Consider the following 13,278-nt stretch of genomic DNA (forward strand, 5'->3'; position numbering starts at 1 on the left):
TTGGATGGATGTATTGAACTATGTCAACCGCCCATTCACTGATTTCTTACAGTGCCAAGGTGGTTGTACAGGCATATTTCTGCTGTGAATCATAAGTCATGTAGAAATCATTTGAGGAGCTGTACAGAAAGCAGCGGGGACTGGTCTGTCAGTGTCCATGGGTAAATGTCAGTGATAAATTCATGAGGGCAGTGTGCATGTGTTAGGCAGAAGACGGCGAGTGTGTGCGTGTTTTGCGTAGGAGAGGTGTTTTGCGTGTGTGTGCATGTGTGGATAGGGACCCGACTTGAGGTGGGGGTGTGGGAGTGAGTGATTTGTGTGGGCTGTGACTAACACAGGAGAGTGGGAAGGTATGGATGGTACAGAGCTGACTTATGGACACACATCGTGGGAGAGGAAGACAGAGGGTATTGGGTAGCTGAAAAGAAAGGCATTAACACACAGAGATGTATCGCTCTGAGGTGAACAGTTAAACCATTGGACACAGCAAACCGATAACATCAATGTAACTGTGCTAACCTTTAGAATCAACGGAAGTTAGACAGTATGAGCAATGTCAGAGTGAGATTTAGTTCAAGCAAAATTGAAACATTAGTGTTCTCTGAGTATAACAGTAAATAAGTCAGCTAAACTGTAACATCTCCAACGCCAAAGTGTCCAGAACCTGACCTGAGGTAGCAGGCTGAGGTAGCGGCGGGGGCTGGGTCATCTCCAGGCGCTACAGGGCCTCCAGCAGATAGGGGGTCTCCCTGAAGGCCAGGAAGACGGCGGGGGCTGGGTCACCATCTGATTGTCCTCATACAGCAGCTGGTAGTGGACACATGGAACAGACAACAGAGAACACCGGCATAAACGTATGCCTGTGTTATATCTTATACAGTGCCTTCAGGAAGTATTCATCCTCCTAAACTTATTCCACATTTTGTGGTGTTACAGCCTGAATTCAAAATAGATTAAATAGATTTTTTTTTAATCTCCCATCTACACACAATACCCCATAATGACAAATTGAAAACATGTTATTAGAAATGTTTGCAAATGTATTTAAAATGAAATACAGAAATATCTAATTTCCTTAAGTATTCACACCCAATACTTTGTAGAAGCAAAAAATTCTTCAAGGTCTGTTAAATTGGTTGTTGATCATTGCTAGACAACCATTTTCAGTTCACATGGGATGATTTCACAGAACAACAAAATAAAGGGAATATTGAATGATCCCCAATGATCCATCGCATCTCCAAAATGATAGTCTAGAAACTAAAGCTTTGGTTGTCTTCCTCTCAGGCTTCCATGTCTTCTCCCCAGACCTCCTCAATGTCCACCTCTTGAACATCAGACTCTGAAGCCTCATCTTCACTGTCACTTTCCAACCTTGTTGAGGATGGCTTGTTGTCAGGCTCAAAAAGCCTCAAATTTGCCAGGATGGCCACCAATTTTTCAACCCCTGTATTGGTCAGCCTGTTGCATGCTTTGGTGTGTGTGTTTACACACAAGGACCAGTTGCGCTCTGAAGCGGCTGATGTTGGTGGGATATGGAGGATGATGGAGACAACAGGGGAAAGAGCATCAGATCCACAAAGTCCCTTCCACCAGGTGGCTGATGAGATATGTTGGCATGACTGCCATATTGCATCTCCATCCCAAAGCCCTTGCTTGGAAGTGTACTTCGCCAGACTGCCAAGAACCTTGCCCTCATCCAGGCCAAGGTGGCGAGACACGGTAGTGATTTCACCACAGGCTTTGTTGATCTCTGCACCAGACAGGATGCTGTTGCCAGTATACTTTGGGGTTCAACATGTATGCTGCGGCGTGTATGGGCTTCAGGCAGAAGTCTTCACACTTTTTGATGTATTTCAGAACTGCAATTTCCTCTGCTTGGAGCAACAGTGAAGTGGGCAGGGCAGTACGGATTTCTTCTCTTACATCTGCAAGCAGAGTCTGAACATCAGACAGGATGGCATTGTCTCCCTCAATCCGTGCAATGGCTACTGCTATAGGTTTCAGGAGTTTCAGGCTGCTTACCACTCTCTCCCAAAATACATCATCCAGGAGGATCCTCTTGATGGTGCTGTCCATATCGGCAGACTGTGATATGGCCATTTCTTGGAGAGACTCCTTCCCCTCCAGGAAACTGTCAAACATGATGACAACACCACCCCAACGGGTGTTGCTGGGCAGCTTCAATGTGGTGCTCTTATTCTTCTCACTTTGCTTGGGGAGGTAGATTGCTGCTATAACTTGACGACCCTTCACATACCTAACCATTTCCTTGGCTCTCTTGTAGTGTATCCTTTGTTTTCAGTGCCATGATGTCCTTGATGAGCAGATTAGATGTATGAGCAGCACAGCCAATGGGTGTGATGTGAGCTTAGGACTCCTTCACTTTAGACCAAGCAGCCTTCATGTTTGCAACATTGTCTGTCACCAGTGCAAATACCTTCTGTGGTCCAAGGTCATTGATGACTGCCTTCAGCTCATCTGCAATGTAGAGACCGGTGTGTCTGTTGTCCCTTGTGTCTGTACTCTTATAGAAAACTGGTTGAGGGGTGGAGATGATGTAGTTAATTATTCTTTGCCCACGAACAATCGACCACCCATTAAAGATGATTGCAATACAGTTTGCTTTCTCTATGATTTGCTTGACCTTCACTTGAACTCTGCTGAACTCTGCATCCAGCAAATGAGTAGATAAAGCATGTCTGGTTGGAGGGGTGTACGCTGGGCGAAGAACATTCAGAAATCTCTTCCAATACACATTGCCTTTGAGCATCAGAGGTGAACCAGTTGCATACACAACTTGAGCAAGACATTCATCAGCATTTCACTGACTACTTTCTCCCATTGAGTAAAAAAACCTTCTGATTCCAGGAGGACCATGAGTTGTTGCTATCGATAAGGTGTCTGATTCATCATTTCAGAGGTTGCTTGCTGTGAGTGCTGAGGGAACTTTATGCACTTGGCCAGATGATTCTGCATCTTTGTTGCATTCTTCACATATGATTTGGCACAGTATTTGCAAAATGTACACAGCTTTTCCTTCTACATTAGCTGCAGTGAAATGTCTCCACACAACAGATAGTGCCCATGGCATTTTCCTGTAAAGATTAGGAAAAAAATGAGTAAAAAAACAACAAATAGAATTCCATGTACAGATAAATAGTTAAGCAGTTAGATTAAAAAACTCATTTGTAAGATAAATGTTTTAAAATGAAACAGGTGAATTAACACTCCTCAGTTAGCAGGCTCAAGCAAGCTAAAACCCACATGGTAGCAAAAACTAACTAGCAGAATATGTTAACAAGTTAGAAATAATTTAAACACACTTAGCTGTATGCTACTATTTACTAGTTAACAAAAAATAATGTATGTCACATAAAATATATTCACCCCACCCAGTATTGTAATCAATACTTACCAGAAAGCATGTAGTCCTTGGCTCAGACAGTGTAGTAGTGTGGGCTCAATAGCATCTAATTAGTGTGCAAGATCTTGAGAATCAGTTGTGCATGTGATGGAAGAGTGCACGGCATATGTGATGGAAGAATGCACTGTGCGTGCAAAGGGTTGCAAATCCATTTAATTGGGGATAGTTAAACGGAAATATGCCACAAGGCCAAGAATTGCCTTATGTGTATCCCACAAAGAAGGTTCACTGTTATAAGCAATTTTTTGATGAATTTAAGCAAAATTCCTAAAATTCCCGAGCTTAACTTCGCATGGAAAATTTCTGGAACAATTCCCGGAAATTTACCGGAAAGTTTCCGACCCTTAACAACCCTAGCTACCATGATTTCGTCCCCTAAAATGGGGGGACTATGTACAAAAAGTGCTGATATTTCTAAACAGTTCCCCCGATATGGATGAAAATACCCTCAAATTAAAGCTGACAGTCAGTCCGCACTGTAACCTTCATAGTCATTGTATAATCAAAATTCCAAAGTGCTGGAGTACAGAGCCAAAACAACAAAAAATGTGTCACTGTCCAAATATTATAGACATCACTCTATATACAAATATCTAAATATACAGTACCAGTCAAAAGTTTGGACACACCTACAAATTCAAGGGTTTTTCATTATTTTGACTATTTTCTACATTGTAGAATAATCAGTGAAAACATCAAAACTATGAAATAACACATATGGAATCATGTAGTAACCCAAAAGTGTATTCAATAACACATATGGAATCATGTAGTAACCCAAAAAGTGTATTTAAAGTAGCCACCTTGATGAAAGTTTGCCTTGATGAAAGTTTTGCACACTCTTGGCATTCTCTCAACCAGCTTCATGAGGTACACCTGGAATGCATTTCAATTAACAGGTGTGCCTTGTTAAAAGTTAATTTGTAGAATTTCTTTCCTTAATGCGTTTGAGACAATCAGATGTGTTGTGACAAGGTAGGGTGGTATACAGAAGATAGCCCTATTTGGTAAAAGACAAAGTCCATATTATGGTAAGGACCTCGTCCACAAAGGACTGGAAGACAGCGGGAGCATTCTTTAACCCATACGGCATGACGAGGTACTCATAATGGCCCGATGTGGTACTAAATGCGGTTTTCCACTCGTCTCCATCTCGGATACGCACCAAGTTATACGCACTCCTGAGATTCAATTTCGTGAAGAAGCGCGCCCCGTGAAATGACTCCACTGCCGTAGCAATGAGAGGTAGCGGGTAACTGAAACCCACTGTGATAGCATTTAGACCTCTATAGTCAATGCACGGGCGCAGACCTCCCTCCTTCTTCACGAAAAAGAAGCTCGAGGAGACGGGGGATTTAGAGGGCCGAATGTATCCCTGTCTCAAGGACTCAGCGACGTATGTGTCCATAGCCACTGTCTCCTCCTGAGACAGAGGATACACGTGACTCCTAGGAAGAACCGCGTCAGCCTGGAGGTTTATCGCACAATCCCAGCTGCACCTGAATCGACTAGCGCCTTATACTGGAAGTGAGGGGAAAAATTAGGAAAACAAACGGAGGTGTACAAGTGGTCGACAGGGGGCTCTGGGTGTGGCTGGTGCGGACTCACCTGGGGGGGTCGAAGCAGTGCTCTGCCTGCCCTCCGAACTCCCGGAGGGACCTCTCCAGCACCGGTCCACAGTGTGTCCTCTGCGTCCACATCGGGTGCAGGAGAGACCCCCCCCTCCGGTCCTCCTCGATGCAGCCCCCCCTATCTCCATGGGCTGTGGAGCGGGAGGACTGGGAGGCGGAATGAACAGGCCCCGACTGGAACGTCCCCGGGCAGCCAGCAGGTTGTCCAATCTAATGGACAAATCCACCAGTTGGTCCAGAGTGGAGGTGTTGTCCCTACATGCCAGCTCCCGGCGGACGTCCTCGCGAAGGCTGCACCTATAGTGGTCTATCAGGGCCCGCTCGTTCCACCCCGATCCAGCGGCGAGAGTCCGGAATTCCAACGCGAAATCCTGAGCGGTCCTCGTCTCCTGTCTCAAATGGAATAGTAGCTCACCCGCCGCCCTGCCCTCCGGGGGATGATCGAAAACCGCCCGGAAGCGGCGGGTGAACTCAGGGTAGTCACCCCGGGCCGAGTCTGGACCATCCCAGACCGCATTGGCCCATTCCAGGGCTCGACCCGTGAGACACGAGACGAGGACGCTCACCCTCTCTTCGTCGGAGGGAGGGGGGCGGACGGTCGCCAGGTACAGTTCCAGTTGGAGGAGGAACCCCTTGCACCCAGCGGCCGTCCCATCGAACTCCCTGGTGAAATCTGGATCCCGCTGGCACCCGCTTCAGTGGATGTGGGTAGGGGCGCAGGGTGAGGGACCGGAGCTGGTCCGGCTGGGGAGGCACCTCTCTCCCATCTCTCCAACCGGGCCAACACCTGATCCATGGCCGAGCCTAGGCGGTGGAGGAGGCCGGCATGTTGGGAGACCTGCTCAGCCATGGATGGCGCTTCTGCTCCTGCTGACTCCATAAGTTTTGGTGCGGGATTCTGTCACGTCTGATTTGGACTGGCGGATAGGCGGAATCAAATGCAGGAGACAGAGGTGCTGGAGGTGAGTGTCTTTTAATAAAACTGACACACACAAACGCCGAAAAGCACAGGGCGCTATACAAAGTTCGCCTGGGAGAAACACTTTCCCATAAAACACAAAATATAATTCCAAGGCACAAAAAGGAAAGGAGCGCAGCCCGGTAAATCCTTCAATAATAATTGTCGGTAACACAACGTGGACAATAAACAATCCCGCACAAAATCCCAACTGAAAACACACCTTAAATAAGCCCCCACTAATGACATACACAAAACAGGTGCGGAACAGACAGACAAAACTAAAAGACACAGAAACAACGATCGGTGGCAGCTAATAGGCCGGCGACGACGACCGCCGAGCGCCGCCCGACCGAGGAGGGGCGCCACTTTCGTTGGATCCTGTGACAGTGGGACTATAATTTGTTTTTCAACAGGACAATGACCCAAAACACACCTCCAGGCTGTGTAAGGGCTATTTGACCAAGGAGAGTGATGGAGTAGTGCATCAGATGACCTGGCCTCCACAATCACCCAACCTCAACCAATTGAGATGGTTTGGGATGAGTTGGACCGCAGAGTGAAGGAAAAGCAGCCAACAAGTGCTCAGCATATGTGGGAACTCCTTCAAGACTGTTGGAAAAGCATTCCTCATGAAGCTGGTTGAGAGAATGCCAAGAGTGTGCAAAGCTGTCATCAAGGCAAAGGGTGGCTACTTTGAAAAATCTAAAATCTCTAATAAACAAATAAAAATATAACACTTTTATGGTTATTACATAATTCCATATGTATTATTTCATTGTTTTGATGTCTTCACTATTATTCTACAATGTAGAAAATAGAAAAAACAAAGAAAAATAAATGAATTGAATGAGTAGGTGTGTCCAACCTTTTGACTGGTACTATATAAACAAAGAAAGAGAAACTCTTGTGCACAGCAGTGTGTCTAGGTCCAGGTGATGGTTTTGTCAGAAACTAGCATTAAAAAATGACCTTGACTTAGGTGCTTACAATCATTTCAAATATGAAAAATAAATAAGCACTAAAGTCAGGGTCGGTCACCTGTCTTTTTTCAGTGTGCGGGTTTCCCTTTTTTTTTTATATATATAAATATGTAATTTCACAGAACTATCCCTTTAAAGCCATACTGATTCTGGTACAAAACATAACGTCTCTGTTGGTCTTGAGAGGTAGAGACCTGAGTCTGTGTTTAGAAGTCAATATTGTACTGCATACTCATTGATAAAAGGGGATGTGATTGATCAAATGTTATTTCCCTCTCTTGTGTGTGTGGTCTTTCTAGATGTCTCAGGAGGGCCTTTTGTTTAACCCAGAATATCTTTCCACTAACCTGCACAACTCTCGCTACAGTGTTCTGGCTTACCCATTCTGACAAGGTTGGCTCCAAAGTAAAACATTTTGTTAATCATTGAACAGAAATCTATATCTTGGTCCCCAGTGATGGATCCATTGGAGCTAATGGTGTCTACCTGAAGTCGATGACAAGGTCTTTGGGATTTTTCCCCATTCTTTTGTGACTTGTCAGGTTAGACAGGGTGAGTTATTTTTTTTATTCAAAATAAAATCTAGTGTGAAAGTCAACCAAAAGATTTATAGAGGCTCCTGAGTCCTGGAATTTACTTACCCTGCTTCAGTAAAAATATGATGATAAATTACAAATGATCAGAATATATATATATATTTTTTTGAATATTAATATCATCTTTGGGGTGAATCTTTTTTAAATTAGGCATTTTAATTGACCCGGTAATGCAATAAATAATACAAATATTTATGGATGGAGACGTTTTGTTGTATTTGATATGTCCCCAGGGATGACATGTGGAGAGAGTTAGTCTGTATTGCTTTTGGAAATTCCATCATCAGAGTCATTCTTGAATTACAGTGGTTTTTGGTCATGGGGGAGGGGTGAAATTGAGCCGCGGCCTACAAAAGTCGGGCTGCTGTCCGAGCCCCCAGTTGCCTATCCTTGCTCTAAATAAGCATCTCAACAATAGACGGGCTTGATAAAATTCCATTATATAATTTCTGCAAACAATCCTTCAAAAACAGAGAGGATACATTTCTTCTGAAATTCTTCAGAAAACAAAATACTGATGTTGATATACTTTCAAAGATTCAAGAAAGTATGTGTGGTATGGTAAGAGCACTGTTTGAGGATAAAGAACTCATAAAAAGCCTTGTGGAAGCGAGGTATGACATGGTGCTCCCAGATCTGCATGGGGTGGGGGAGTCTTGCTGGCGCGTTACATTAGATTGCCGTTAGTTTACAGCGCTCGTTGGACCACAGCTGGTATGGCACATTTTGCTCTTTCTTCCTCACCAGTTATTTGTTCCAGTTTTTAGATCAGGTTTATCGGAAGATATGAATTTCTTACAGGCTCAGAAATATGTTTTATGGCATTATGGTTTACCAGGAAATTGTAGAGTTCAATATATACTATGATGAGCTTTGTGATAAATACTTTGGCTGAGATATTTATTATTACAGATTGCTCTGTTCAGCTGACCTATGGTTGATTCGCTCTGATTTTGTTTTCGGGTCTCCACATCCAACTATGCCAAACATCGTACACATTGATGGCTTCTACTGCAAGCCTGTTCAACCGCTCTCAAAAGAGCTAGAAGAGTTTGTTCAGAGCTCTAGAGAACATGGGGTCATTATAATGTAGTTAGGATCCTTAGTCTTACAAGGGATGTATCCACTGAAATTGCTTCTGCCTTTTCCCAACGCCTCAGAAAGTCATGTGGAGAAATTTGAACGACAAACCCTCCATTTCGGGTAACAATACCCTCCTGGTAAAATGGCTGGCTCAGTCTGACCTCCTTGGTCATGACAAGATCAGAGCATTTGTGTCACATGGGGTTACATAGATGTCAAGGAGGCCATTTACCATGGTGTTGGGTTTGCCACTATTTCAAGACCAATTTGACAATCTTCTCCGGCTGGAAGAGAGAGGAGGAGCCAAGGTTTTAGACATTGGCAGTTTCAAAAGAGGGATCTTTCTTCAGGGCTTGCAGGAAGTTCTCCACAATGGGGCCTACAAGTTCAACATGCAGAAGCACTCTAGACTGCAAGGAGACCATTCCATGAAGCCACTGGACAGGGCCGTCTACTGGATCGAGTTCGTCATGAGACACAAAGAAGCTGCTGACTTGCGCTCAGAGTGCCACAGGATGCCATGATACAGCTACCACTCAGTGGATGTCATCACCATGTTGTTGGCAATGGTGCTCCTCTTCCTCCTGCCTAATGCAGCTATAGTAAAATACTGTTCTTGTAGGCTGTGTTGGAAAATAAAAATATATCATCATATTGTAATCATAAGTAAAAGTTATTACTTCTGAGAGCTTCAAGTATTTGTGACTAACTTGTTGGGAAATGGGTATAACACAAGTGTATATTTTGTTTAATAAATTGTGTTGATTTATTTCACATTGTTCTATCGAGTCAATTTTATTTGATTGAGGAGGAGTCGGTGTACTCCTGCTAAAATGCCCGTTATTGTCAGAATTTTCATTTAGTATTTTACTATCTTCTACGTTAATTGTCATGTGAATGTCACATAAATTACTAGGATTCAGAAAATGACTCCGATATTCATCCTTGGATATTCAAAACTATTTTAACTTCAAGCAGCCAATTTGTAAAAATGCATTGTGGCTCTTGGCTATTCTGAAATTGTTTGGGCGGCTGATGCAAAAACAACTATGTTGTGAATGAATCCGTTAAACACCACTGGGAGAGACTGGGTAAATGATTGTGTCTGCACTGACTGGGGGACATTTAATTAGCCTTAGTATAATAACATTACAACAAAATTGGTCCATATATCAACAAAACAAGCTGGCAAATATCATTAATTATGATGGGTTGTGTTACAGAATGTGTTGACAGCCCTTGATGGAGAATTAGGGTCGGGTACAATAGAGGGACTGGAACGGTTAAGAATGAAAAATAGAGGCAATGAAAAGTTGAGGCAAGACTCATGGTCACAAACTGCTAGGATGACTGAACAGACATGACCTGTGTGTCAATACCTTCAAGTCACTTCCTTTCCTTGTCTCCTTTCTTTGATCCACACTAATACAGAAGAGCTATTCAGGTGAAATACAAAAAGAACACCATCTTTCTTTCATCGAGTATGCTCAAACAGTGCCTATGAGTCAAGAGGAGAAAAGGAAACCACTTTACAGCATTAAGACGCAGCCAATGGTTAGCATGAGCATAGAAATGGTCCGAGTCAGTGCCTTGCCTCTAGGTCTGGGTAGCTGAGCACCACTAGCTGGACCCAGGCGTTGACGTCATCTCCTTCGATGAACGACAGGTCCACTCCTCCAACCCTCTCCAGCCCGGTGAAGTCTGGACTTCTCTGCCAATCCTCTGTGTCCTCCTCCACCACCTGCTGCCTCCGGCTGGCCTGTTCACTAGGAGAGAAAGAGGAGAGGGAGCGAAAACAGCAAAGGGTTAGGGCCAAGGGGGAGAGGTTGGGAGAAAGTTTGGACCGGCCAACAGATGATGAAGACTTCTACTAGTAATGAGGCAATCTACAGCACCGGTCCCCCTACACCATCTGCTTGGCTTCTACATCTCTAGTGTCAGACACAAATCTGTGGAGGCGGCGCTGGGAAAAGGGACATGATATCATTATCAGTGACGATCACAATAGATTCACAAGTCAATGGCTGAGAGAGAGAGATCGCCGATACTGGCAGCATTCCAGGGTTACTGTTGGCAGGAAACTTCTCTCTTGCAGAAAGGTCTCACCTCACCTGCCAAGTTGCTGTGTCCCTCTGCTGGTGTCATAGGGTAACTTACTACTGTTCTCCCAAGACAACCCTACCTGAACCTCACAAGGGCTATCCAGTATTGAACAAGGATAACTAGGCCTACGTTCAGACCTTTTACATGGTTATGTGGGTGATATTCCATGAGCACAGTTCACAGGGTTTAAAATATAAACTTGTGCAGGGCTGGCTCCAAGCACAAGCGTACACCCAGAAACTCAGTCGGGGTCTCAACTTACTGTTGAGAGTTAGAATAGTAGAATACACCAGGTGCAATTTCTAAATTTGGTTGCGCCTCAGCAGTTTCTCTCTTGTTCTGTCAGTCACCCAGATATCATTAACATGGCATAAGTCATGTAGGAAATGAGCTTTAAAAATGGCAAAAATGTGTATCTTCCCCCGTGTGAAATGAGTAAATGTGGATATTGAATTGACCACTTCAGCATGGTTTTGTGGCACAGTCGATGCCACGCGGGGCTAACAGGCCAGAAGGTTGAGGGTTTGCTGAACACCACTGATGAGCTCACTCACTCTCCCTGCCTGTCTCACTACACTACAATTAGAGATGGGGAAATCACATGTACATTTGTATGATATATCTATAATTGTAAACCAGGTGGTTCAAGCCCTGAACGTTGATTAGCTGAAATCACTGTTTACTGTTCTAATTACGTTGGTAACCAGTTTATAATAGCAATAAAGCACCTTGGGGGTTTGTGGTATTTGGCCAATATTCCACGGTTAAGGGCTGTATGCAGGCACTAAGAACAGCCTTTAGCCGTGGTATATTGGCCATATACCACACCCCCTTGTGCCTTATTACATAAGTATATAAAACATATGCATCGTTTTCCTACCAACAGGTTTCTGTGCCAATGCACCACACACAACCAATAAGCAATGCATAACTGCATACCGATTATCGACTTCATCTTGGTTTACATTTTCAACACTACAATCAAATAGAGTACGTCAATCTGGACAAACGTAAAATACATCCCTCCCTACTGAGTATCAAAGGCTTGGCTTGACAATCTATGAATGTCGTTCAACCTTTTAGTGTTTTGTATCAGATGTCTCCTGCCATTGATTGAATGGCCAGTGTGCAGTTTGGATGCTGGAGTTATATTGGAGTGGATGAACGTGGGCAGGTAGGTTACAGGAGACTTTTCAAGTAGCCTAATCAGATTAAAACATTGTGTCTAGTTGTGTTTCTGACACACAAAAAAGGTAATACATTTTAAAAGTGAAGTGACAAAGATTTAGGCTATATCGAAGCCTTAGGTTCTAGATCGAGAAACAGCCGCTCGGATCGGAAAGGAGGCAGAACGCGCGTTAAACTTTCCTGAATAAATCAAATCAAAGTTTATTTGTCACGTGCGCCGAATACAACAGGTGTAGACCTTACAGTCAAATGCTTACTTACAGGCTCTAACCAATAGTGCGGAAAAAAAGGTATGTGCGTGTGTGTGTGTGTGTGTGTAGGTAAGTAAAGAAATAAAACAACAGTAAAAAGACATTTGAAAATAAGAGTAGCAAGGCTATATACAGACACCAGTTAGTCAGGCTTATTGAGGTAGTATGTACATGTAGGTATGGTTAAAGTGACTATGCATATATGATGAACAGAGAGTAGCAGTAGCGTAAAAAGAGGGGTTGGCGGGTGGTGGGACACAATGCAGATAGCCCGGTTAGCCAATGTGCGGGAGCACTGGTTGGTCGGGACAATTGAGGTAGTATGTACATGAATGTATAGTTAAATATAGTATAGTTAAATAACAGGGCCTGCTGGGAGCATAGGCCGATGTGGCTTCACCATATAGGAAGACTTCGTGGAATGATGATCTGCAAAAGACAGTGCATCAGTATCAGAAGTAAAAATACAGCCAGACTGTCCTGTACTGTGCCTTTCTAGACTTTAGAATCTGAGAGTAGGCCCAAAATTGATCCAAATGGAATTAAACATTCAAATAACAGGGCTTTTGCACCATTATTTCAATTGCATTTTCACTGCAATTTACAGTCTAGTAGAACTGTACTGACTTGAAAACAATAATGTCCCTAAGACTTTACAAATTGAATTAACTGTATAACGGATAAAACATTTTGAAATGTAAAGTGAGCCAGCAAAAAACAACAATCATCATTTTAAAATGTAATTAAACTTGCACCCCTTGCAATAATACTAAACAACCTTTGTACAACACCTAGCAACCTCACCAAGAGACTTTTGCCTTTTGGTATTGTTGCGAACAGTGGGGCAGGGAATACAACTCAGATCGCTGGCGTGAAAGACAAACATCGTGCCAATAGGGTTAACCCAGTTGCTGGGAATTGTAACGTGGCTCATATAGTGAGGTTTGCTACACTGCCCCCTCCGTACTTGAAGGCACGTCGCTGTGCTTCGACAACTCAGACACCTAGCACATCCGAGCCGTGCGTTCCCACCATCCCACTTCTAACACCAGTGTAGC

General features: G+C 43.8%; 2 pseudogenes; one reads left to right on the forward strand and one right to left on the reverse strand.

The window, feature by feature from the left end:
• The window catches only part of LOC106564974 (endonuclease V-like), a 29,414-nt pseudogene extending 18,591 nt beyond the window's left edge, over positions 1 to 10,823 (reverse strand).
• Positions 8,154 to 9,932, forward strand: LOC123725591 (UDP-glucuronosyltransferase 2B13 pseudogene; annotated as a pseudogene).
• Positions 10,824 to 13,278: the final 2,455 nt, after the last annotated feature.

Source organism: Salmo salar, chromosome 12, assembly GCF_965601325.2.
Source record: "Salmo salar chromosome 12, fSalSal1, whole genome shotgun sequence".
NCBI lineage: Eukaryota > Metazoa > Chordata > Actinopteri > Salmoniformes > Salmonidae > Salmo > Salmo salar.